Source organism: Trematomus bernacchii, unplaced genomic scaffold (genome assembly GCF_902827165.1).
Source record: "Trematomus bernacchii unplaced genomic scaffold, fTreBer1.1, whole genome shotgun sequence".
In the NCBI taxonomy this organism is placed as follows: domain Eukaryota; kingdom Metazoa; phylum Chordata; class Actinopteri; order Perciformes; family Nototheniidae; genus Trematomus; species Trematomus bernacchii.
The window spans coordinates 999,658-1,025,627 of record NW_022987605.1 but is presented as its reverse complement, the minus strand read 5'-3'; positions in this window follow the sequence as shown (position 1 = coordinate 1,025,627).

The window sequence follows — 25,970 nt, the reverse complement described above, 5'->3', positions numbered from 1 at the left end:
ACACCGGCAGTCTGTGGTTTGTACTTGTTTAACTTTTGTCGAGTTTCTGAACATATATGAGGAGCTGTGAGCTCTGAGTGCTAACAGCTAACGGCTGTGTTGTGTTTCTGGATTTCTCATTGAAGATGACGTCACGGCTCCGCCTACACTGCGTTACTATAGTAACTACCCCGGTTCCTAAACTGTAATGGAAGCGCAGCATGAAGTGAGTCGGCCCTGTTAAGGCCCAACGCGGCCAAGCCGTACCGAGCCGTACCGAGTGTGGCCGAGGCCGACCGTGTAGTGGAAATGCGCCATAATAGACCTTTTAGTGAGACCTGTGAAGACACCATTACAGTAGTCCAGTGGACACCTTTTTCCAAATCCTGCTGTGACATTAGTCCTTTAATCCTCGGTATATTCTTAAGGTGACAGTAGGCTGACAGCTGGAATGGCAATGGCAGTCAGTTGGTACGTCTGAAGGAACACATTTGGTTCCATATAATGAGTCATATGTAATATATAATATAAGTGAATATAGTTTGTTTCTGATCGCCCCACAGAGGATCAGTCTAACCTCATTGATTGAAATGGTGAAAATCATCATTTTTTTAAGCTAACTATTTCTTCTCTCTCTTGTCTTGCAGGTAAGTGGATCATACAGACTGAGGCCTCGCTGTAGGTAACTCTCACTGACTCTCTGAGATACTCATGTTTCTTTAGTCCTTTCCTTTTCTCACTTTTAGTTTGATGCATTGCACATGTTCAGTCATTGACAGGAGAATCAGATGGTTAGGAGGAGCAAATGATTGCTGCTTCGGGTCTTCACAAAGAGTTACCCTTCATATTGACTCATGTTGATGGAGGGAGCAGCAGCAGGATGTGAGGGGTGTGGAGACGGAAGCATCCGCTCTGATCTGATTATTGGTGACATGCTGGGATATAAACCATCCATACAGATCAGTCTGATGGTTTATTGTCTTGGTTCTTACTGGTTGCAGTGGTGAAAAGCAACCAGATGAACACAACAGCCGGGTAAGAAAGTGAGCAAGCTTTGAGAATACTCCTCATTCACAATGGGCCTCTTGTAACACCATGTGGTGAGGAATAGTAGACTCTAATAGAGCGGTGGACGGTTTGTCCTTTACACAAGTAAAGACATTGTCATTGTCTTCTATAAGTTTGTCTTGATGAGATCTGATGTCACCTGATTGCTCAGTGTGCCGCTGCTGGGTCTCTATGAGCTGATTTGTATTCTGTGTGACTGGCGAAGCCACACGCAGTCTCGTATTCGACATACTTATCTCATCTTATTCTCTCTCTTCCGCCACAAATGTTGTCAGTCACGCTACTCGTCCGGCAGCGTTGACACGAAACACACAAAAAACACATCAAAACGTGCGGAATGACCGGGATCGGGTTGCTAGTTCTTTTATAAGAGATTCACTTAGCTGTTTTAACGCAAATCTCAGAAAACTGCGATCATTTGCCCCATAGGAATGAATGGGAAATCCATTTGAACAGAGCTCAAAAACACCCCACTTTGACCCCGTACAGATTCCACATACTTTAACGTGGAACAAAAGTTACAAGTTTAAACGGTTCTCGAGACTATGGACTTTATTAGACTAAATGGATATTTTTGGATAGCTAGTACGGTTCTCACGTGGTTACAGCTTCTTCTTCTTCTTCTTCGAGTTCGTAGCAATCTCAGATGTCATTCTGCCAGTATCGGGCACAGGCCACAGCTGATGATTCTGCCAGGTCTTCTGGACTGCACCGGGGGGCATCGGCACATTCCAGTGGTTACAGCTTACGTCTTGTGAACATCTCACACTGTTTCACATTTTACAATGGGTGTGTATGGGAGAGTTAAGACTTGGTGACATCACGGCTAGAGGGGAGAGGAGCTGGAAAATCTGAAGAGGTTTTTTTCCAACTATTGCTCGGCTGGCCACAATTTTCACTCTTCATACATAATTAGGTGATCATAATGTAGGGAAGTTTGTCACGGCCGCACCGATATGCTCATTGAATCAAACGGACTTAGCTGATTGGAGTAACAGTTTTTTACTTAGAAGCAATAATGCAGCACAATATTGTCAATACATTCTCTGACAGGCTGTCTCTCGTTCACTGGCAGGGCGTTGCCGTGGAAACGCTTTGATCTTTGAACACACCTGTCGGTCGTTAACTAAATCCAGTGGTAATCTAAAGATGTTCAGAAACGATGCAGGAATGTGGTGCAAGAATCCAAACATGTTTAGATACAGTTCAAATAATCAGCTAAAAGTGAGCTCAAATGAATGGATATTCTTTGTTGTACCTTAACAATACAACTAATGCTATTAATACTTACTCAGCGGGGGTAATGTTAGCATCGGGACGCGCACCCAAGTTTCAGTCACGCAGTCAAAAATGTTCGGAATTTTCTAGTTTGATTTATCTATCTCATCTCTTCAATGAGGCCCAACCTTCCATAGGTAACAGGAAACCCTGAAAGGTCCTGTTTGTTTTCCTCAAGTGCTTGTAGAACGTAATGCTGTCTAATGAAAATCAATTGTAACTGTGCTGTCAGCCTTTTATTAAAATACAAATCAATGAAGCGTGAATACACACTCCCCTTGAGTAAAGCTGTTATGCAGACACATTAATGTTTCATGAAGATGCCCTCAGAGAGCCGCCATATGTTAGTATGTATGTGTTCTTTATTGACTGTTCATAATGAATACGATCATATCCAGCTGGGGGAACAACAACAGGATACTGAGTCTGAACACTACACTGTAACGTTACAGATTCCTCATACACACCCATCAATACTGACATAACTGTGTGTTTACATTTCTTACATAATGGTTTTGCTTGGAACTGAGATGATTCCTCCATCACCTCATTTATATGTCAGATAGATCTCAGTGTTTCATAAGTAATGCCTAGTGTAACTTTGGAATATGTTATGAAGTGACAGGAGGAAGGTATATTGTATGGGTTAGGGACAGTTATATATTATATAATTATTCGTGTACAACTTATACATGGACATGCAGTACAATTTATGATATATTGTGCCACTGAAATGTTTAAAAACCAGATTGAATTTAGATGTACTGGTGGCCTCTAGTAGCTGCTAAGGTCTTCAAATGAATCCGTCTTCGTATAATAAACCTGATAGGCCTTAGTCTCCAGACCTGCTGTAGATTGCTATTGCCAGAACATTCCTGAGTAACTCTTGTTCATGCTCATTTCCAAAAAGATTAATGTCCAATCCCACTGTCTTCAAATCATTTACAATACCATGGCAACTAAGGTGTAATTGGGGTTAGGATAAGGTCATGGTTTGGCCAAATAAAATATAGTTAGGGTTGGCGTTGGCGCTGTAGTGAATTCACGTGTCACAACAGCAACAGAAAGAGAAATAAACATAGTACACATACTAAGAATACAAGTACAATAACAAATTAAACAAATAAAATAAAAACAAACATGTATTAACATGTATTAATAGAAGTAACGAACATAATTTGAGTCAAACTATGATCCAGTTACAGATATGTAAGCAGATATGTAGGCAGAAGGATATGTTAATATACATTTAAGGTGCAGGTAGCAGAGCGGGTACAACTTGTATGTGTTGTATGTTCAGTTACAGGGTTAACCCCTTGTTGTGCAGCCTGATGGCTACAGGCACTAAGGACTGAGGAGGGATGAGGCTGAGGCTGAACCTGGACTCATCTCCTCAGGGTTACCCAAAGAGTCTGCTAAATGCAATGACAACACTCAATGCTTATTTCCAGTCTGAATACTCAGTTAAATAAGTCGATGGTTTCATCTGAAAGAAATCAAAGGAACCACTTTAACCTGCTCCTATAAAGACTCTATGACTTTATGGGGCTGATCAAAACAAGTAAAAGCCAACATTTATACAAAAATATACTTTAGACTTTCTGGCAAAACAAAAATTGAAAAATTGAAGCTACTGTGGTTAGTGAGTCTCTATGCCCCACTACCCTCACACCACCTTAACGCTGGTGGCAAAGCTGCCATACAAGGGGCCAACTGCTCGTGATCTAATCTGATGCTCTTTACACTCACTCACACTCACTCACAGACTGGTGCTGTGCCTCCTGCCTTCTGGAGCTATTTGTGGTTCACTCAAGGACACATATACAATATGCACGCTGGAGCAGCCACGGATCAGACCACTGGTCTGAGAGCAGACACCAGCAGACTCAGGGTCTGCTAAACTCCCGACCTCTGTGAAGTGCCTTCATAGCTTTAATCATTCATCTGTTTGCATCTAAAAACTAATAAGCAGTATTTTATTCCTGTACAGTATTTCATTTGACTTTCTGTTTTTATCTTATCTTGGTCTATTTTACATGTACACTATATAGTCTACTTCTCCTGCATTACTTGCACATTGCTCACTTGCAACATTCCTGTGCACTGTTTTATTTCTATTCTGTCTTTCTTGCACAGTTGTTATTGTTTTATTGTATTATGTCTTATATATATATCTATGTTGCATGGTTGAAGGAGACCGGGACTTGAGTCTTTCATTGCCATAACTTCACTAAAGCTGCTGTGCATATGATGATAAAACCTCTGAATCTTCAGTGGACGACCTGCGTGATCAGGGGTTATTTTCTAACCCTTGAAATACATTTCACAGAAGACATTACACACCTGTTTTTATAGGTTGAGTAGTATGGATCTGACAGTTAGAGTCGGTGAAGTGGCCCTTTAATTGGAAGTACAGCTCATGTGTCTGCTTCCTATCCAATCAAAGGAGATTTCACAGCGCCTCTCTCACTGTGCTGCTGTCACCTGACTCCAGGTCAGTGCCAGCTGATGCCAGTCACACGCTGCCAACACTCCTCTCACTCCTGCTGCACACTTGTATTTATGGCACACTGTCAGCTGTGTTATTTTTGACAGGGACAGTAAAATGTGTCTCCTTTTCTGCTCGTGTGTGTGTCTTTGAAAGAGCGCTTTGACACATTAGTGTGTCATGTGAGCTGCTGCCAGGAATAATACTCCACAGTCACAATAGGTGTGAGTGCTGAAGGTCAGGAGAGGAGGAGGACATACTGAACACAATGTGAACATTGTCAGAGTCGGTTTTATTGGACACAGATCAGCCATATTATATTTATTGGAAGCTTAATATATTATATCAACTACTTCTACCAATGCTGTATGCTCTTCCAATGACCTTACTCTATATTCACATGCTAAGGAATGTATGTAATGCTAGCAAGCATCCTCAAGGGGGCGCCATTCACCAACTGAAATTGGATTAGAAGTTGAAGAGACTTGGATCATTCAATTGAAAGGATTTCCAAATCTCAACATTTATTTGATTTGAATAGCTGCAGTGTAGATGCTGGCAGGAGGTCCCAGGCTCTATGACACACACTGACTTAGCAACAGCGCAAGTGACACACTGATGAAAGAATGCAGGAAGAAGTATACGATGTACATATGAAATAGAAAAGGTTTTTGTTCGTGAGGATAAACATATATTGAAGTGAAGTGAAAATGTGATGGGAAATATAGAGATTTAGGAGTACATGTATTACTACAATTAAAGCGAAAACCAAATGATAAATACAAGCCTTAACAAAGATTCTTCACCATTTGACTTTCTGGGGAGGGGTAAAACATGAAGACAATGAACATGGAGAGCAGGAACACACATTTAAAAGAAAAAGACCAAATGACTTTCTCTGAGTCTACGCAGCCTGTTATCTCCAAAGGGCTTCAGCACTTTTTAAAAGTGTCTATATTGTTAAAAAACACTACAGAAACACCAACGTATCAGTTTAAAGAAAAGAACCTGAAATACATTGCATCATTTCATAAATCTTTATACTGTGTGCGCCTTTAGATCCTCTCGGGGGAGTGAAGCTGTTGATTGGCTGGTGAACCTGAGATCTCAGGGGACAGGACCTACAGTACCACGTGGCTCTTTAGGAGTCGTCCCAATCAAACGTTGAAAGGAAATGTTCTGCCCCATCTTTCTGTAGTGTCCTCTCCATATGTTAGCGTACCAGATGTTAGCCCTTTGGTAAGAAATGAGATTTTGATGTGATTTCCCCATCATATCAGGTTTTGTTTGCGGTGAATGACTGTGATGCAATCTTCATTTCAGGCAGCAAAGGCAAACTGAAAATAAATGAATAAATACAATATAATAACATCAATATTATTGCTGAATGGATATTTCTGATTAAAGCTCATAATAAGGTCGAGAGTGACTTTTAAAATCTAAAAGATTCTAACTTTAAGCCACTATCGGACTTATACGTATAAATAATTATACTATCAGATATCCTAAAGACAACTAAACGGACACAATACACCACTGTAGTGCAATTTATAACTTAACATTACAAAACAATAATATATTAATAAGACAACAGTCATATTATCTGAGGTGATTTATGGGCTGTGGAAAATATATTAGTGTAAAAAAAACGTTGGGATGATTATGGGATACACGGTGGTCATCTTGAATATGTGCTGTGCTACAATGAGAATCTTGAACACACATCATTTGTGTTTTATTTGGCCTGTTAGCTGGAGGGCCACAAACTAAAATCACAACATTACTACACTGAGTATCGAAATATAGCCTGACACCATGTTTTCATTGAAATGTTGCTAAGCTGTGATTGGTTGCAAGTGTTGCCTTTTTCTACCTCAGCCCCGCCCACTTCAAACCAATTATTAGACAACCAGCACACCACAATAAGCTTATATGATACAATACAGTCTACTCTTATCATTATGATGTAATGTATGCTAGACAGTATGAGCATGTATATTCCCTAGATACTCAAGTGAGGAATTCACACAGAAAATGTTGCCTCTGCGCCCTTTGGCTTTGTGAAAGTAGGCCAGCGTGGGCTCATTCTTTTAAACTGCTGCTGGTTTGGGGATGGAAGGGTGGGGAACAGGGACAGGATTAATGATCACAGCGCAAGAAATCTATTCAATGGATTCTTACATTCATAGGAACGAGTCCCAAATGAATACAACAATTTTAGTTTGGTCTTATAGCAGTTAAACAATAGTGCAGTATAGTCGTATAAAAGCACATTTATGGAACCAATATTATATTAATATATGCGTGGCTACACGGCTGCTCATCCATGTTCAGTCGGAGTGTGTGTGTTCATGTTGAAGCTCTCCACTGATGGAGCGTCGGGGGGGCCACGCCTCTCTTTGTCGTCTCCTCCGGCCCGTCCTCTCCATCGGTATTTTCCTCTACATCTTTCCCCTTTGCCCCTGTTGCCCTGACAACAGACAGACACCTAGGCGAGCGTTTCCTTGGCGACGGAACAGATGATGGTCCCCCCCCCCCCCACCCTCTGACAGTACGCCTGGCAGCTCCACATATGAAGGGGAATCTGATGATGAATACAAACCGGAGGCTTCCCCCCTCAGCAGACATCAGGTCGTAGAGTTGTATTGCCCAGCTGAGAGCTCTGGGATAATCCAGTATTGTAGTTTGACCTAATAATCTCGAGAGTGTAACATTACCAGTATGACTGACGGACCAGTTGAAAGGGAAAAAATGACTGGAGAGTTTTACCGGGAAAACCAAAATAATAAGCTCCAAATCAGTGATCCTTTCTCACCATGACACCTAACAGTCATTTGAGCCATTGTTTATGTAAATATCGTGATCACAACTAATGTACAATTACTATAACTCATTAACACTTATATCTGGCAGCAGCTCAATCTGTAGGGACTTGGCTTGGGAACAAAAGGGTTGCTGGTTCAAGTCCCGATGGACCAATGTCACCTTAGATGTGTATCGATCCTGTTTGTTCAAATACACTAACAGAGTGAAGAACTGCATTTCCCCTCTGGGACTATTCTTCTTTAAACTTGAGTAGACCATTCTCAGTTTGAACTTTAACATCGTACAGCAGTATTCTAAAGCACATAAAGACATCAATGAGAATGATTTGATGTCTTAATTAAAGCCAATGTTGATCTGAGCTGTTCTGGCCAGCTCTCGCTCTTCCTCTTTGAAAGAGAATGATCTCCTTTGAAAGCCATTGGCTCCAACCAGGCTCTGTATAAAGGTAGCACTGAATGGAAGAACTGTACTTAACCCAGGCTCTGCTGTGCTTACAGTACACACTATACCCCTGACAGCTCATTATTAGACAAGATGGATTTGGAAAGGGTGGCGGTGCCTTCAGGGAATCCCTTCTTTTTTGTTCATTCCCACGTGTTCTGCCTTCTTCACTCCTTATTTCTGATCTCCTCTTCCTCTCTCCTTTCCCTGTTTCTTTCTTTGTCCTGTTCTCACTCTCTGTTCCCTGCTTTCTTTTCAATGTCCTCCTCCTCCTCCTCCTCCTCCTCCTCCTCCTCCTCCTCCTCCTCCTCCTCCTCCTCTAACAACATCAGGCCTGTTTGATCACCAGCAGCTATTACTGTTCCATCAAAAGCATCTCTATGGTTGCTATGGTTATTCCTATTCCATTACTATGGAAACGCAGTTTCAGAGGGCATGGGAGGAAGTGGCTCAGCAGGAGTCCAGGTGGAGACACACAGCACCGTTACTGTTGGTGTGAGGACTTTGTATCCCTTCACCACCTGGCAGGATGTGAACTGATAGATACATGTTGTGTTCTTCTGTACCTACATGCTGTTTTCAGTGCATAAGTGCACGTTATCCAACGTATAGAAGACTGCAGTGCACTCTGAGCACCCGGATGGTGCACTCACAACGGTATAAGTTTAATGGGAAACGCCGAACACTTTTCACATGAACGATCTCCATCTTGGCTAACAGAGGGGCGAGGCCAGTTCTGGTGAATATATGGCCAAACAGTCAAACAGTATTATGCAGGACAATTTAGTATTGATAATTTAATAGTGAAAAATGATATACTTTTGTTACATTTTCTTTGTGTTCATGGGAAGAAATAGTTCATTCTGGTTAGCATTTAGAGAGCAGTTTATTGCCAGTGTTGTTGTTGATTAGGTACAGATGATCACCAATAGGTGTCAGTATTGCTACATGAACAGTGCGTTTGCAATGAGAGCGTGACATGAAGTCTTGTCACGTAAGGAAATTAAAGTCTGTGTACGGAAATTGTAGTAGTTTGTGCCGATCGGCGAATGTGGACGTGAATGTGACTTTCTGCTTTGTCCAGAAAACATATCAATGAAATGTGTAGCACCGGAGTGAGCCTGTGTGACTTTCCTTCTGCACACTTACTGTCTTTGTGAATAGGTTTGTAAATTGTACCCCTGTCATTATGTTGTATGTGTCCTTTTGTTTTCTGTTGTATTTCTGTTACATGTGTAACCAATGTGCGGCAGGTCTCCCTTGTAAAAGAGATCGTTGATCTCAATGGGATTTTTACCTGGATAAATAAAGGCTACAAACACGCTACATATACAGCAATATACATATAGTTATACATTTATGTTATTTTACACTCTTTTATAAAGGTACCACTATACTGTTGTCTGGAGAAGCCAGTGTTAACTTTATTGGGTTTACTGAGCAGTCTGGAACGATCTGGTACAGCTAACAGTAACATTGCAGGCTAGCTAGCTAGTAGCAGTGATCTTTGCTTCTGGTGAGGGCTCAATAGCTTAGTGTGATTTGAGAACATGCTACCAGTAGAAATGCAATTGTTCACAGTGTACAATATGCAGTCTCTGGAAGAACCCAAATTAAGACATAACATTGTTTTGTGTCTGTAAATGCAACCTTGCAACCTCACTGTGAAGACCAAACTCTAGGGGCCTTATTCCTAACCCTCTTACTTGAAGTGCTACTTATCAATCTAGATTGGTTTGGTGTGGGTTACCAAACTACATTTCACAAGGGAACTCATTTCTTTCTACTGAACCAAACCGTCATACTTGCCTAGATGCAGCTTCAAAATGTGTGATGAAACGGTTGGGCAGGTCTTGTTCGGTAGAAAGAAAAAAGTTCCTACATAAATCTATTTTTTTCGGTGCTTTGAGCACAACAACTTGAGTGTCAAATGGTGCCATAGTATGCGAGAGAATCAAATGAATATAGATTCAGTGTTTCCCACAGAATTTGATTCTATTTGTGGGGGCACCGCATCCCCCCCCCCCCCCCCCCCCCCCCCCCCCCCCCCCGATCATCAGCCCACCTCACTATATCCATTAGACCACCAAAATAAAAAATAAAATAATAATAAATATATATTATTATAATTAATTTTTTTATGAGATCCATTTGTGGCGGACGATATTTATTTGTGGCGGCCCGCCACAAATAAATCAATGTATGGGAAACACTGAACCTTGATGTGAGCACTGACACCAAGGCAATCTAGATTGATGAATAGCATACAGGTCAGAGGAAATCATGTATTTGAATTTTGGGGTGAACTGTCCTTTTGACCACACCTAAGTTGAACAATTGGAACCTCATCATCTCAGAATGACTCAGTGCTGACTCTGCAGGGTTCTTATTTGAGACCCTCTAACAGATTGGCTCTGATTCACAGATACAGATATCCTTATCCTCTCCGTCTCCTTTATGTTCTCTGAGGTGGATCGATAGATCTGACCCTGCGTCATCGCTCCCAGATGCCAGGTTGGCAGAATGAGAGGCTGGTTCAGATGTTACATGGTCACACTATGGATCCGCCTGTTAGCACAATCAATCCCTCATCATTGCTTTTTATAGCCGGTGTCCTGTCCAGGTCATCAGCAGCCGATAGCCTCATGAAACCCTGCAGCTGGGTGTCATTCCCTGTGTCATTAGTGTGACTGCTGTGTTGGTGATATACAGCACAGTGTACATTCAGTTGCAGATTCATGAAGAGTTATCCAAAGAATTGTGCTGTTTGGTCAAATTGGTAACTCAAGGGGAATACAGTAGTGTAAATAACACTTTGTTTATTTTCCATGGGTCTATGAAAAACATTCTCAAAATAATAGCTACTGGCTCCAGCGAGTAGCTAAAGTAGCTAAGGGCCACATATTTTTCGTTGGAGTTGGTGGAGAGTAAATACTGCACTTTAATTATTTTAACACGCTAGCATATACAAGTTTAACATTTATGTTAAAATGGTCACCATCTCACCAAACAGTAAAGAATTACCAAATGGATTACCAAATGGCTCCAACATATCTGAAGACAATCTGGCAAATGAACACTATGAAGGGCCAAATTACATATTTTTTACATTGATATTTAAACTTATTCATAGCCAACTTTTATGTTTGTATTTTGTTTTCAGACCCTCTTAATTTAAAGCTGAGGCTAAAGTGGGCATAGCAGGTTGCTTGTGGAGCAGGAGTGAAGAGGATTTGGTTGAGGGGCACATTTATTTTGCACAGAAGACGAGGCTCACCTGCGGCCTGTGAAGAAGGGTTCTCCTGTGGCTCCATTCAGTCTGGAGAGAAGTGGTCTCAGTGGGCTCTCCGACCTGTGGAGGCTCAGACTCAGTCTCATGACCCAGGATCTGTTTAAAAAAAAAATGTTACATCACATTCTAGCCGCCTGATACATGTATACAGAAGGTTATCTAAAGATAGTAGGTTATGGATTCCTCTTAATGGCCCCAAAACAATAACCTCCCTCCATTTCATTTCCCCCTTTATTCACCCGTCTCTTAATACCCCCCCACCTCTTTTCGTTCATAAAATATTCAGAGAGCCTGGCACTTGGCCAGATGCCCACCTCCTCCCCCCCCCTCTTTTTGATCTTCTGCCAGGCAGCAGCTGACAGGCACGTGGCTCTCTGAGGGTACAGGGGGGGGGGGGGGGGAGTAGAGCAGGTTGGGGTTTGAAATGCAGAACAGAGATGTTCCTAATGTTTGCTGCTTTAGATGATCATACTTATTGTGTAGTTACCGGCCCCTTCTCAGTCCATCCTTCACCGACTGTAAACCTTGTGTTTGTGGGGTTTTTCAGTGGAGCCCTAAACCTTTCACTAAGAGGTAATCTCCTTCAAGACATCACACAATCAAAGGGAATGACCACATATGCAATGTGTGGGAGTCATGAAAGTGGTAACTTGTATTGTAGATGTAATAAGGTGTTCATTTTTCAAAAGGCGTCAGACAGAGGCCAGCAGGCCCGAGCTCAGCCTCTCAGAGACCTTTGGGTCCTGAAGTCGCTACACAATGATTATGTTCCTTGAATCCTTACTTACATGCACAAACAGAGCTAAACTGACCTTTAACTATAGGGGCCCATGTTGTGTATGCTCCTTCATCCTCACTGCAGCCAGCATCAAACTGCAAGCTCCATATGTTCAGTTTGGATTACACAGATCCAGCCAAACAATGCACTTATCAAAGCCTGGATTACGTTCAACGGCAATTACTGCATCAAAATTAGCAACCATTTTTTGTTGTTGTAATAATGATGGTTTTGTTCATTGTTTATACAAATGATGGATAAATGAAGCAGTGTTGTCCTTGTAGGAGCCACAATGCTTATTTAGCCTGGGTTTATTGTTTTATTACTATCAATTCACTTTTGTAATCGACCACCTCCGGTAATTGTCACCTTTTTGTGGTTTATGGTATTTAGGGAACCTGTTGTGCTGGGGGGGGAAAGAGGTAGATATTGTGTTGACTGTATGGTCCTACCTCGGTTATTGATGGTTTATTTTCTTCTTGAAACATTGTGAATCTTAACTTCAGTACAGACTTTATTTTAGAACACGTCACAGCAGTTAGCCAAATATAGCTTCTACGCTGCCTGATTTATGAATTTGTAGCTTAGTCATTATGGTTGAATAAGACATAACGCTCACATTAAATGTTGAAATCAGATATTAATCCAGATCTCATGATAATTAATATAAACTTTATACAGCTCTCAAACCAAATGCTACAAAGTGTTTCACGAGGCAAAGTTAGGAATAATGTCCGACGCTCTGTCTGTTAACCTTCTCTCCCTCTAACCTCCTTAGCAACGGTCATTATCTTTTCTATTCAATTAATACCGTGAGTCCAGTCGTCGGTTTATTTAGCATGTGGCCGTGTTATAAACAGGATAGTCTGCACATTATCCCTTACTTAACAACCTCCTAAATGTCCAAATTGACCAATCAGAATATAGTATTCAACTAAGCCGTTTAATAAAAACAAGACATACAGTATGAAGTGACCTAACTCACGTCATTGTCTTGGTGTATATTGTACGTATGACCACTCAGTTGCCTTTCATTATGTGAAACCCCCCCCCCCCCCCCCCTCCCTACAGTATATTGGGACTAGATTTGGTACAGTTTTGGACCCGCAGAATTGTCCAATTGAAGTGTAACTCCTTGTGAGACTGGGCGATGTCAAACTGTGGATTACTAGTGTGTGAGGCCCCTCTTGCCCTCTGGGTAATCCCCATTTGTGGCATAATCATGGTCTGTCCTGAAGGATAATCCCCCTGTTCTAGAAGAATACTCCCATACTGAAAGAGAGGAGCTGAAGCGATAGACTGGGTCTCACCTTTTTCCCCTTTTCTTTTTCCATGGTTGTTTCTTTTATCATTACTGTTTGATTGAAACCTTTATTTTTTACTTTATTTGACTTTAATGTCAGTTTCTCTTACCCCTTTTCCCACCAAAGCAGTTTGGTGGCCCGGATATTTGCCATCGCCTAGGCTACAATTTAGATTGCAGGCTTCCTCTTGTTCCCCTTCCTTAGAAACAACACCAAAAGGATTATGGTGCTTTAAAACAAATACAGAATTGAGATGAGTTATACAGAAAAAAACTCTATTCAAGTGCAAGCACAATTTACACATGGCCTCATTGAATCAGTATTGCTCAAATGAACGACACTGAGAATGACTGAGACATTCCACACACAGGCCTAAAACCTGCCTGAAGCCTGAACAGCAGCACGAGCAACATCTGGCAACATCCCTGAACTGAATGATCACACCACCAATGCAGATTAACACTAAAGTAACCAGCCTGTTTGGAAAATGGAAGAAGTAGAAAGTACAGGTATTTGTGTTCAAAATGTTCAAAGTAAAAAGTTGCCATAAAAATGATCAGTGGAGTAAAGTACTGATGCCAAAATCTACTTAAGTACAGTAACAAAGTATTTGACAAATGTGCACCTCTGCATGTCGGTGCACATTTGTCAGTGGTCTTGTTAAAGTGTGACAGACGCATCCATCAGAGTCCCTCAGAGTCCCTCAGAGTCTCTCAGAGTCCCTCAGAGTCCCTCAGAGTCCCAGTCTCTCAGAGTCCCAGTCTCTCAGAGTCCCTCAGAGTCCCTCAGAGTCTCTCAGAGTCCCTCAGAGTCTCTCAGAGTCCCTCAGAGTCCCTCAGAGTCCCTCAGAGTCTCTCAGAGTCCCAGTCTCTCAGAGTCCCTCAGAGTCCCTCAGAGTCTCTCAGAGTCCCTCAGAGTCTCTCAGAGTCCCTCAGAGTCTCTCAGAGTCCCAGTCTCTCAGAGTCCCTCAGAGTCTCTCAGAGTCCCTCAGAGTCCCCCAGAGTCCCCCAGAGTCCCTCAGAGTCCCCCAGAGTCCCTCAGAGTCTCTCAGAGTCCCTCAGAGTCCCTCAGAGTCCCTCAGAGTCCCTCAGAGTCTCTCAGAGTCCCAGTCTCTCAGAGTCCCTCAGAGTCCCTCAGAGTCTCTCAGAGTCCCTCAGAGTCTCTCAGAGTCCCTCAGAGTCTCTCAGAGTCCCAGTCTCTCAGAGTCCCTCAGAGTCCCTCAGAGTCTCTCAGAGTCCCTCAGAGTCTCTCAGAGTCCCTCAGAGTCTCTCAGAGTCCCCCAGAGTCTCTCAGAGTCCCCCAGAGTCCCTCAGAGTCCCTCAGAGTCTCTCAGAGTCCCTCCTCAGGACCGGGAGCAGTTTGCTGCTAAATCACTCTGATGGCACTGAACCTTTCTGCGTGTGTCTCTGTGTGCTGAGAGGCGTTCACTGGCTCTGTGGAATGTGGGGCTTTCTTTTTGTCTTGGTGGGTATGTGTGTGTTCCATCTTAATGGAAGTGGTGTCAGGCCGGGTCAATGTCACTGAGGCCTCTATATGTGTGTGTGTGTGTGTGTTTTCAGAGTTTGTCTGGGAAACAGTTTGAAAAGGCTTTTTCTTCTCAGGGTCATAAAGTGAAGAATCTTGGTTACGTCTTTGTGTTTTAATTTAATAGGAGCAGAACAGAGAATCCCCTTGTTTAGGCAATAGTACAGAGTTCTCACACGCACACGCACACACACACACACACACACACACACACACACACACACACACACACACATCCATCCTCCAGCTGACCTGCGTTAGCTTGGTTAAGCTGGGTCTCAGTATCCTCATACAGATCATTATCTCTGTGTATTGTACTTCATAGTGATCCTAAGTGCTAGCAGAATAACACTTAGTGCTCAGGTAAACACAGTTTCACTTTCCTGTACAAATGTTGTTTAAAGGTTTGTTTACTTGTAACCCTAAGAACGCCTATAGGCTCTCTGAAACTGTGTCCATTCACCATGTGCACAGTTTATTCTGGCGTTCACATATACATACAACAAATACATTAAAAAAACTTCAGAATCAGGTTTATTGCCAAGTAACACATATGAGGAACTTAACTTGGTGTATATGGTGCATACATAAACATAGTCAAAAAGGTGATACATTGTAAGAAAAGGACCAAAAAATCAAACAATGTGTGTGTGTGTGTGTGTGTGTGTGTGTGTGTGTGTGTGTGTGTATATGTCTGGTGTGTGTGTCTGTGAGAGAGTGTTGATGTATGCTACCTGGGATGCCTTGTTCTGTTGGCAAACACCAGAGGGGGATGACTGTCTCATTAGAGAATCATCAGGTGGCTCGCCCTAACTGATTGTTAACTTGTAATGAGCATAACCAAGCTGTGTTTCCAATAAAGAACAATAACATCTCTGGAGGAATTGCACATACATGTCCCAGCCGTGACATAGATTACGTTTATTGTGCCGATCCACAAGATTGTTTCTTTATATATCAGTTGTTGGCTTCTGCTTTAATGCAGTATGAGGAGAGAATGCTGTAAGGCTTTCCTCTGCTGTGTACCTTACTGAAAGAAGCTCATCATGTACAGCGACCATATGCCTGCTGTAGTCCTTTGCTTTAAGTGTCAATATGTTCCTAGTTACATCACACCCTGATCATTGATGGAGACACACATGATTTCTATTCACTCAGAACAAGGACCAGTGGACTGCACGAGGGTGTGATGCTGTACAGTGACTCCACCCATGTGTGAAAATGTAGTTCAATTGAAAGTGTTAATTAAGGATCAGTCTTCATGGTCATGGTCAGACATGGATCATAGAGCAGTATGTGATCAGCACATTTACAAAGATCCTTCCAACACACCCCTATTCATCTTATACAGCAAATGATCTTGATACAAAGAATGTTCCCCAGAGGATAATGAACTCTGCAGAGGAGTTGTGTTTTGGGGTCAATTGTGTCTGTTTTCCAGCAGGATAACGGAGAAACTGACTTGTTTGGCCAAGAAAGAACTCATAGTGATGATAAACTAATATGTATTTGACTTTTGATGAAAAATGAACATTGCGAGGTGCCTTGGTCTACGCCCCTGTTTTTTTTCAATTGCTAGGCAGATTTTCATCAAATGTGGAGAAAATGGCTACCTATTGCCACCCTTGAACAGGAAGCATTTATGCCTATGAATAGCACTTCTAACAGAACTCTGGAGGTCCATGTTCCTCCGACCTGCCAGAGTGAGCCTATCCACGCCGCTCTGAAATGTCATTGGGTCAGCTTGAACCATGATCTCATTCTTTTATTCACTCTCCCAAAGCTCTTGTCTCTTGTTTAATCATGATGCATGAGATCTAAGCTCCCTGGCTCCACCGTTGGTCTTGTGCATTCATCTCTCACTACAAGGAAAATGCAATAATCACATTTCAGTTCATTATTTGTACCGTCCGGCTATTGAGGCAAACAAGACTCTGCAATTAACACATATTTGATGCAAAACAAAACAGAGATATAATATCTAGTGATACTACAGTGTGATTTATTATTTGCAAGCCCAAGGCAACTATGTCGGAAGTCCATTCAAGTAAACGAAATAATAAGGAAACATCCTTTTAATTTGATGAAATACAATATGAGGATTGAAGTTACTGGATGAGAAAGTGTCTATCATTTTGTAAGGATTCATAGCTTAAGGTCATATACAATAGTATTTGTAATATAATCATTCCTATTGAAGGCGTATGGTGGGCAGTGCCAGTAATGATCCCTACTCTCTGAAATAAGTCATGAATGATGGGAAAGTACACGTGTTTATGGGTTGAACTTTTGGTTACACTTTCTATTTGTATTGATGTATTAGTGACTGCCTGAAAAAAGAGCAGACTTGTTCTATCGGACATATTCTTCTACTCTGTGATGTGTGACTGACAGAATGTGTCTATTTAGGGCCCGATGAAGATGTAAATGTGAAGTGTGCTGCGCAGAGATTCAACAGATGGTGTTTGGCTAATAAGGTGTAATTAGCATTTCTGGCTGTGTGCGATCATAATGAAGTATTTCTAGCTTGTTCCGTCTGGTCAGAAGAGTTGATCTGATGCAAGTTGATATGAACTCAGACAGAACCCCAGCATGTCTTTTTCTCTCCTCTATCCCCCCATCCAAACACGTAGGTATGGCCTGTGGCATTGTCAAGACACACACACACACACACACACACACACACCACACACACACACACACACACACACACACACACACACACACACACACACACACACACACACACACACACACACACACACACACACCACACACACACACACACACACACACACACAGGTTTGCAAGGTGGTAGGGCAGCAATTGAAATGAAACATTTTCTTAACTCTTTATTTGTTTATGTTTTAACCTCCTTTTTTCATTGGTGACCCAACTGATATCGATTTACAAAATGTTGGGCAGAAGCTAGACCTAAAAGAAACTACAATTATGAGCATAGATAAGCTAATCTGGTAGGGCTGGTCAAAATTAAACAAACAATAGAAAATGAAATGTTCCAACCCTAAAAGAGCACAGCAGCAGTAGTCCAGAGATAAGAGGGGGGGCGTAACCTCTGGGTGACCCTCTGGGGATCATGACCTTCTACAACATATGCCGAGGACATAACGCTTTTATAATCCAGTATCTATTGTAGGGGAGATGTTGTTATGACCAGAGGATGGCTCATTGAGTGTCCATCTCCTGGAGGTATTGGACATGCTCAGGAACAGTCATGGCAGCTTTACCATTCTCTGGGGAACCTGAATGTTCACAGCAAGTGGAATTCAATTGTACTATAGTATTTTCAGATATTTTTGAATTACAATTTAACACACCACATATTTCATACATTTGACAAATTCAAGTAAACAATCTTTATTTGGAGAGTTAGAATTTCTGATGTAAAATGTTTGGCAGAGGGGAAGTTGTGCCTTTAAGGGACTTGGACTCGCAGTTAGTTCCTTACAGTCACCTTAACTCACCACACACACACACACGCACGCACGCACGCACGCACACACACACACACACACACACACACACACACACACACAACACACACACAAACACACACACACACACACACACACACACACACACACACACACACACACCACACACACACACTCAAACCAGGCGCTGATAGGGCAGCTAACAGGAGCAGGTGTTGCCTAAATGGAAAAGGTTCCACCAAAAGGAACAAAACAATAATATGTACGTGCTCAGTTACATTTCTAATCAGTGTTTTTCATTTTTCATTCATCCTTATCACCGTTATGGAGATAATGATTCAACTGGCTGTGACTGGGATCCCATAGCCAGGGGCCATCATTAAGATACAGCCAATCAATGTTTTTCAAAGGAACTCATAAAGCTGCCCGTATGGGTGGGTGTGTGTGTGTGTGTGTGGGGGGTGGGGGGGGGGGGCGTACACATGGATTTAAGACCTGGCTGTCAGACACAAAGACTGGCAGGGATTCACACTGCTCTGGTTCACCGTTAAACAGGAAGCTGGCTCACCTCACATCATCTTTTATATCCAATCACACAATACAATATTTGCAGCCAAAAAACCAATACAGATAATGTTTTTTATTTCCCTTATTCATTAACTTTCCTGAAATATTACAACAAACCCTAATATAAATAAAAATGACTCCACACCTGCCTTTATTTTATAAGAACCTCGTGATGCAACTAATGACATAAATACACATACACACAAGCAGGGTGGTCGTTGAGCAGGACGAACTTGTGAATGCAGCACAGTGTCTGCTTTGACAATCAAATACATGTTAGCAATAGTGTTACCATTAGTATGTTTTACCACGGTCTACTGCTAAATGGAGATGTCATTATCAGAGCATTTGTTTTTTTCAAATAAAACGTTTTTTTGTATTCAATGAAGAAATAGTACAAAGTGAGTTGGCTTAGAGAGCGCAACACTAGCTAGAGAACATCTTCACCACTTTGACGGCACTTTAGAAAAAAGACTTAACAAACACCTGATGAAATAAGGAAACTACATTGACTGTACCAGAGTCGTGTTGAAGCTACAATCATAAGAAGAAACATTGTGGATTGTTTTAGTGTTAAATATATATTTTAGGAGTAGTAAATCATCTTGAGAAAACAGCTAACCCACAGCTTTGTTTTAGCGAATTGAAATTCAATGAAATGATCCCCATGACTTCATTTAGCTCATGTGTTCTGTAACAAAGAATTATAATACAAAATAAATACAATTCAAATCAACACATCAACATCTACACACAGTTGTGTTTCCATGAATATTAATATTTTGGCTTGGTTCCATTTATAACCATTATTGTGAAAGCCCTCATAACAGCCATATGAATATGTAACATGTTTTGATTCATCAGGGACATATTCCAGTTGTCAGTGATGTTTTGTATCCGGTTATTAGGCTTGTTTGAAGAATAAGTGCTCGGAAAATAAGAGCGGCTCAGGGACCCCCATGTGGCTGCTGAGTGTGTGTGTGTGTGTGTGTGTGTGTGTGTGTGTGTTCATGCGCGTGCGGCGACTATTTTGGTTTGCCAGCGAGGTTTCCAAATAAACACTGGTGGCAGCTGCTGCCATAGCAACACCATTGTGCTCCCTCCCCCTCCCCGTCCCCTCCCTCGTCTCTCCTCCCCCTCCCCGACCACTCCCCCCTCCGCCGCCTGCCACACCGCCAGAGAGTGAGGACCAGAGAGGAGAGAGGTCGCTCGCTCCGGAGAGACAAGAAGCAGAAACAGAAAGCAGGAATTAATTGAAGTGAGAGGTGTTTGATTTGGGGGAGAATGAGCGAGGACAACCCCCCCCACTACAGGCTGGACCCCAGCGACCGCCTCAACGGGCTGGGGGGGCGCCGGAAGAGACCCAAGAAGGTAACTGATGGAGAGCCACATGGTACAGGGGGGTGAGGAGGAATATGGATCTGGGGGGGGAGCAGGAGCTGGGGTTAGTGGAGCAGGTGGAGCACGTTAGAGGACGAGTGCACTGGATCACTGAAACCTTCAATTAGCTTATTAGAACAGTAACATCAACTTCAACCTAGCCATTTGGATTTATGCTTAATAGTATTGCTTTCAACTAATCTAATACAGTTATGTGAAATCTGTTGACATAATACACTTAATACAAGTCAACGTTTCAGTTGTTCCAGTGTGTGTGTTTGTGATTGCTCTCTTTCAGGGAGTGGTCTTCAGGTTGTGGGAAAGCTGAAAGCTCCGTCTCCTCCCTGGAGAAAAGCTCTGCTCTCCATCTTTGCTGATTCACCTTTTCTTCCTTTCCACCACTCTGTGTTTCCCCGCTCTGACGCTCTGTTTTCAGTGTGTTGTTGTTGTCGTTGTTGTTGTTGTTGTTGTGGATCTTCAGGTAGTGATAGTGGGAGGGGGCTCCTCTCTGAGGGTGGGTCCTGCTCCGCTCACTCTTTGTGTTTCTGTTGTTGTGGACGCCGTCAGATCTCAGCTCTCTGGAGATGTGTGTTCCCATATCAGCCTTATTATGGGATGTGTGTCTGACAGAGTGTTGCTGCTTAGTGTTTTGTTTCTGAGACCCCCACCACCATGAGCGTGTACTGTACACCATCAGCTGTCAGCTCTCAACGAAGGCACAGATTCATGGGTTCACTAACATATGGAAATGAAACAATAATATGAAGTTCAAAACAAGATAACAAATATGATTTATTTTCTATCATTTGTATTATATTCATTATATTATGTTCTATGTTATAATCAACAGAGGACACTCTGTATTCAATATATGATTCCAAAAATATATCAAAACATTTTGTTTATATTACGTGTTTTTGGTAATAATCATAATTAATATCGTTACAATATTTTAAGCTATTAAATGTCTTACTTCCTTCAGAAATCCTGCGTTTGATTAACAATCACAAGTTGAATATAGATGATTAGAAACATATAGCATTAAAAGAAGGATAGAACTGATAACATTGTGTTTCCTATATGCACATAGGACTGTGTCAAAGGTCATCAGATCAACAGTCCACACTTAAAGGAGAACAAAGGAACAACCAACAAGGTGTCCAATCTAAACACCGTGATGAATAGTTCCTCATACCTCCAAAACAATACTGAGAGTATGTTCTAGTCTAACCTCGATGGTTAAGTTAGGTAGCTAAGTAGCTAAAACTACGTGGTTATGGTTTGGAAAACACTAACAAGGAACCAAGTTAAGTGTAAACTGAAAGTCACAGTTGTGTGCTCCAGCATCCACCGGTACTGATACAAAAGAACATGTTGATGCTACACTGACATATTCCAAACTGTCCTTGAAGGCTGACCACAGCGTGTCAGCATTTGGCCTCAGTTTCTATCCGTCTTTGCTATTTTGTTTTCCTGCTGTCTGACTCTGCATTTCTCTGTCCTTCCCTTTTATGTATGACAGTTCCCTCACTCTAGATAGCCAACACTATTGCATCATGGGTACTTTGTGTAGGGTTTTTGAGGGAGTAGGGTCTCCCAGGAGACTGGCTTGGCCTTTCCATAGTAGAGTCTTGTTTGAACCCCAACACAGTGATGTAGGCATGTGAATCACACTGTTATTGACTGACAGATGGAATGCTGTCATGCTCATCTCCCCTCCTTGGACTGTCATGAGTTCACTCTGATAAACATAACCATGGACAAATACAGGAGCAATGACTGCTTACCCCCAAAGACCAAGAAAAGAATAGAGAACAAACCCCACAGCAATCATTCAGCCACGCCTCCATTCAGAGAGGAGAGTGCTGCCTCAGGGCCGGTCTGATGCTCTGATTGGCTCAGAAAGCGCTGATTAAGGCAAAAAAACAAGTCCATTAAAAGAATAGAATATGCTAATGTTAAGAAGCTGATTGTGTAGCGATCAAAACACTTACACAAAGTAATACATAAATCTACACTTACTAAATGTAATCCGTTGAAGCACTACATGAATGTACCCTCCTTTCTGCCATTGTACCCAATAGAGAAATGAATAGCTGCACCAACGGTTGCTTACTTCTTTTATAAGCATTTAGTTGTCTCATCATTGGCCATGGAAAACATTCACCTAACAATATATGCAAGAGTTAAGTTCAAACAAGTATCATTGTATTCAAAAGTCAAAATAAAGACTGTGTACCACATTGCGGAAAATAACACAAGTCCAATGCTGATTGGTCTTCCAACTGTTAAAACATCCAATCAGCAAACAAACAATCATGTTAACATTTGAATGACTTCTTTTGATTTTATGAATCAATATCAAATTCATTCTACAACCTTTCAATGTTCTTTAATTACAATATTGATTCACTGAGCTGCATGTTGTGTGGGTTGCTGATGTTTTGTTGCCGTGGAATATGGTTTGGGCTTTCATCTCACACTCGAGTTTTACACTTTTTATCATCACTTTGGAAACCAATGTTCTGCTTTCTAAGTTTTTCAAAAGCTTTCAATATCTTTCTAAGCCAGGAGGGGGCCTTGAGTTAAGATTCATTTTATATTTGTCAAATATGTCTTAATAACAGGTCCACCCACTTCTCAACTGAGTGACAGCAGTCAGATGTTAACTCTTGATTGCTCTGCTGTGATTGGTCAGTCCATAAGCCATTGAACATGAAGTAAATGAGCTTGGAATGAGTTTCCCCCTGGGACGAACCAGAACGAGTAGTAATGTAAATATCACATGGATACATATAGCTCCCTGCTGTTACTCTGTACGTTCTACTGAACAGTCTATAGCAGAACAAGGGAACGAGACAAGGAGGAGGGCTCAGAGAGGGCAGGTGTGCAGTCTGTGTTGCTGAATCTACTAAAGTGAATTGTTGGTGCAAGCAGAAGCAAAGCGTTTGGCAGCAGGGGGGGGGCATTTCAAATCGGTGGATGAATTATTGATATGCTCCCTCCCCCATGCTTGGAATGGCACACACAAACACAAACACAAACACACACCCATCTGATGGGAGTTGATATTTTTGGCTGGGCAATCATCTTCAAGTGGTATGCTGATGTATTCTGATTCATATTTGGACACAAACACACACTTTGAGTTGGCAGAAAGCCTCAGTTTAGTACCATGTGTTCTTGGCTCTATTCATGAAAGCCCTAAATACTTGAATCTTCTTCAGCCTCAATTCAAGTTCCCTCCCTCACACTGATCTGAAGGAGGTTTGAAACACAGCCCACCGTACCATACACCCTGTGCTTGTTCTCTGTATAGCTTATTTCAAGGTGAGGAAGACTGTGGTTGTGATGAAGACGCAGGTTTCATTTTCTGATGACACAGAGAGGTTTCAGGTTCGGAGCTTTCGGTCCAGCAGGGCAATGATTCTTTGGAAAGGTCATACAGGGTTTTGTTTCAGGGCTTTTCGACCTTTTGTTTCTGTGACTCAGCACTCTCTGATTGGGACAAAGCATTTCCTCCTGAACAAAATGTAAATAAGTGCATTTATGCCAAATGTGCTGCCAACATATCACTGATGAAGCGTTTCAATAAATACAAGATTTATTTAAAGATGGCTATTTTGCCTTTCTTTTTCTGGAGCTGCCAACAGTCTAACAGTATTCTGAAGCTGATGGAGCTCTTCAACTTAAAGTTGGGAATGTCCATGGTCAATCCAGGACAAAAGACACTAATATTGATAGGGATTGGTAGAAAGATTGCTGCAATGTGTCTGTGGTCAGTACTTTGTATGTGACTATTCTAACACCACCTTCAGATACATTTATGATACGAAGCCACTTCTGGTAACAAATATGAACATGTTTTCAATGTAGTCCAGCACTGTCTGTACATCACCATTGAAGCCTTTTGAGCTGGGAGCAATAGTTTAAACTTGTAGTCTTGTTACTTTTCAAGATAGATGTTTATGAGGAGATGTTAGCCAGAGGAAACAGAGCCACAGAAAGTCGATTCTAATAAAAGAACTGCTATCGACTGGCGTGACACAATTACTGTTCGACTGCTGTGATTCGCCTTGAAATAACTCTCAGGATCAAGAGGAAGTACTCAGTGTGCCTCGCTGATCCAGGGACAAGGGACAACATTACCAGGTCTAAACTCTGCCTCTATGTGTTCATACTTCATCCACATATGAAGTGTTGGCAACTTCACTGAGGAGAGGGTTAAAGGTTCTGACTGAGGTTAAGCCTGCAGTAGAGTTTGTGTGTGTGTTTCCTGTTGATACAAAAATACCTAAAGAAACAACAACATCAGCTGTTTTGTGCCGCCCGAATATGTTTCATTTATTGTTAAAGAAGTAGTGTGTGTGTGTGTGTGTGTGTGTGTGTGTGTGTGTGTGTGTGTGTGTGTGTGTGTGTGTGTGTGTGTTTGACCCTTTCATGGTGCCTCTTTTTTGGACAGCAAACAACAACCCAGATGATCTGTGAGGAGGACACCCAGACGTCGCTATGGCGATCCAAAAGTCTTGGCGCCAAAAAAGCAAACCTTAGCTGGAAACATCTGAGGCAGCATGTTCTCACATGTCCCTTTCTGGTGTCTGCACAAAAGGTTCCAAGGGAAGACATTAAAAAAAATGTTTCATGTTCCCTGTTGAGCTTTAATTCTTGATTGGTATATTGTTAGTTTCTAATTGTTTTGAGCATTCAGCTAAAAGTGACAGCTGAAACAGCCAAAGCGATGAGTCAAGATGATCCTTGACCCTGGGGACTTTGTTGTTCTTTTTCATGTAGGAACTATTGTGTTTCTACCAATCTAAACCTAGCATATGTATGACGTTGTGCCTTGACTCTGGATGAGAGGCTTGTGTACAGATCAGGCTGTGGAGTTGTTATTTCCTTGCCTTAATATTTCTTTGTCTCTTTTTGAGAGAATCGTATTCCCGTCAGAAATAGTTCTCCTCTAACATCATTGGCCATTTGTATGTTGTCAAGCAACGTATTCTTCTGACTTTATATTGTAAAGCATATTGTTTCTATAACCCAGCCCCTTAAATACTCTCAGTTATGGCGCATTTCCACTGCAGGGCCTGGCACGGCTTAGTACGGTATAGTTAGGCCTTGGTAGGCCAGGCTCACTTTATGCTGCGTTTCCATTACAGTTTAGTAGCTGGGGCAGTAACTATAGTAACGCAGTGTAGGCGGAGCCGTGACGTCATCTTTTCATTTCATTTCATTTCAAACCTTTATTTATGCAGGTGAATCCCATTGAGATCATTGATCTCTTTTTCAAGGGAGACCTGCTGCAGTAGGTTCCACATGAAGACATCACAACAGGAAACAACAGAATAACAAAAAGGACATCATACAACATACTTACAGGGATTACAGTTTACATAGCTAATGACATTTACAGGTACCAACAGTATCCGATTGGATAGCATCTATCCGAGCTTTCCATTCTTTTTGCAGACTGTTCCAAGCAAGAGGAGCTGCGCATCTAAAAGCTTTCTTCCCTAAGACAGTCCTAGCACTTGGCACATTTAATAAAACCACAGCATGAGATCTCAGGCAATAGCTACTTTCAATTCGC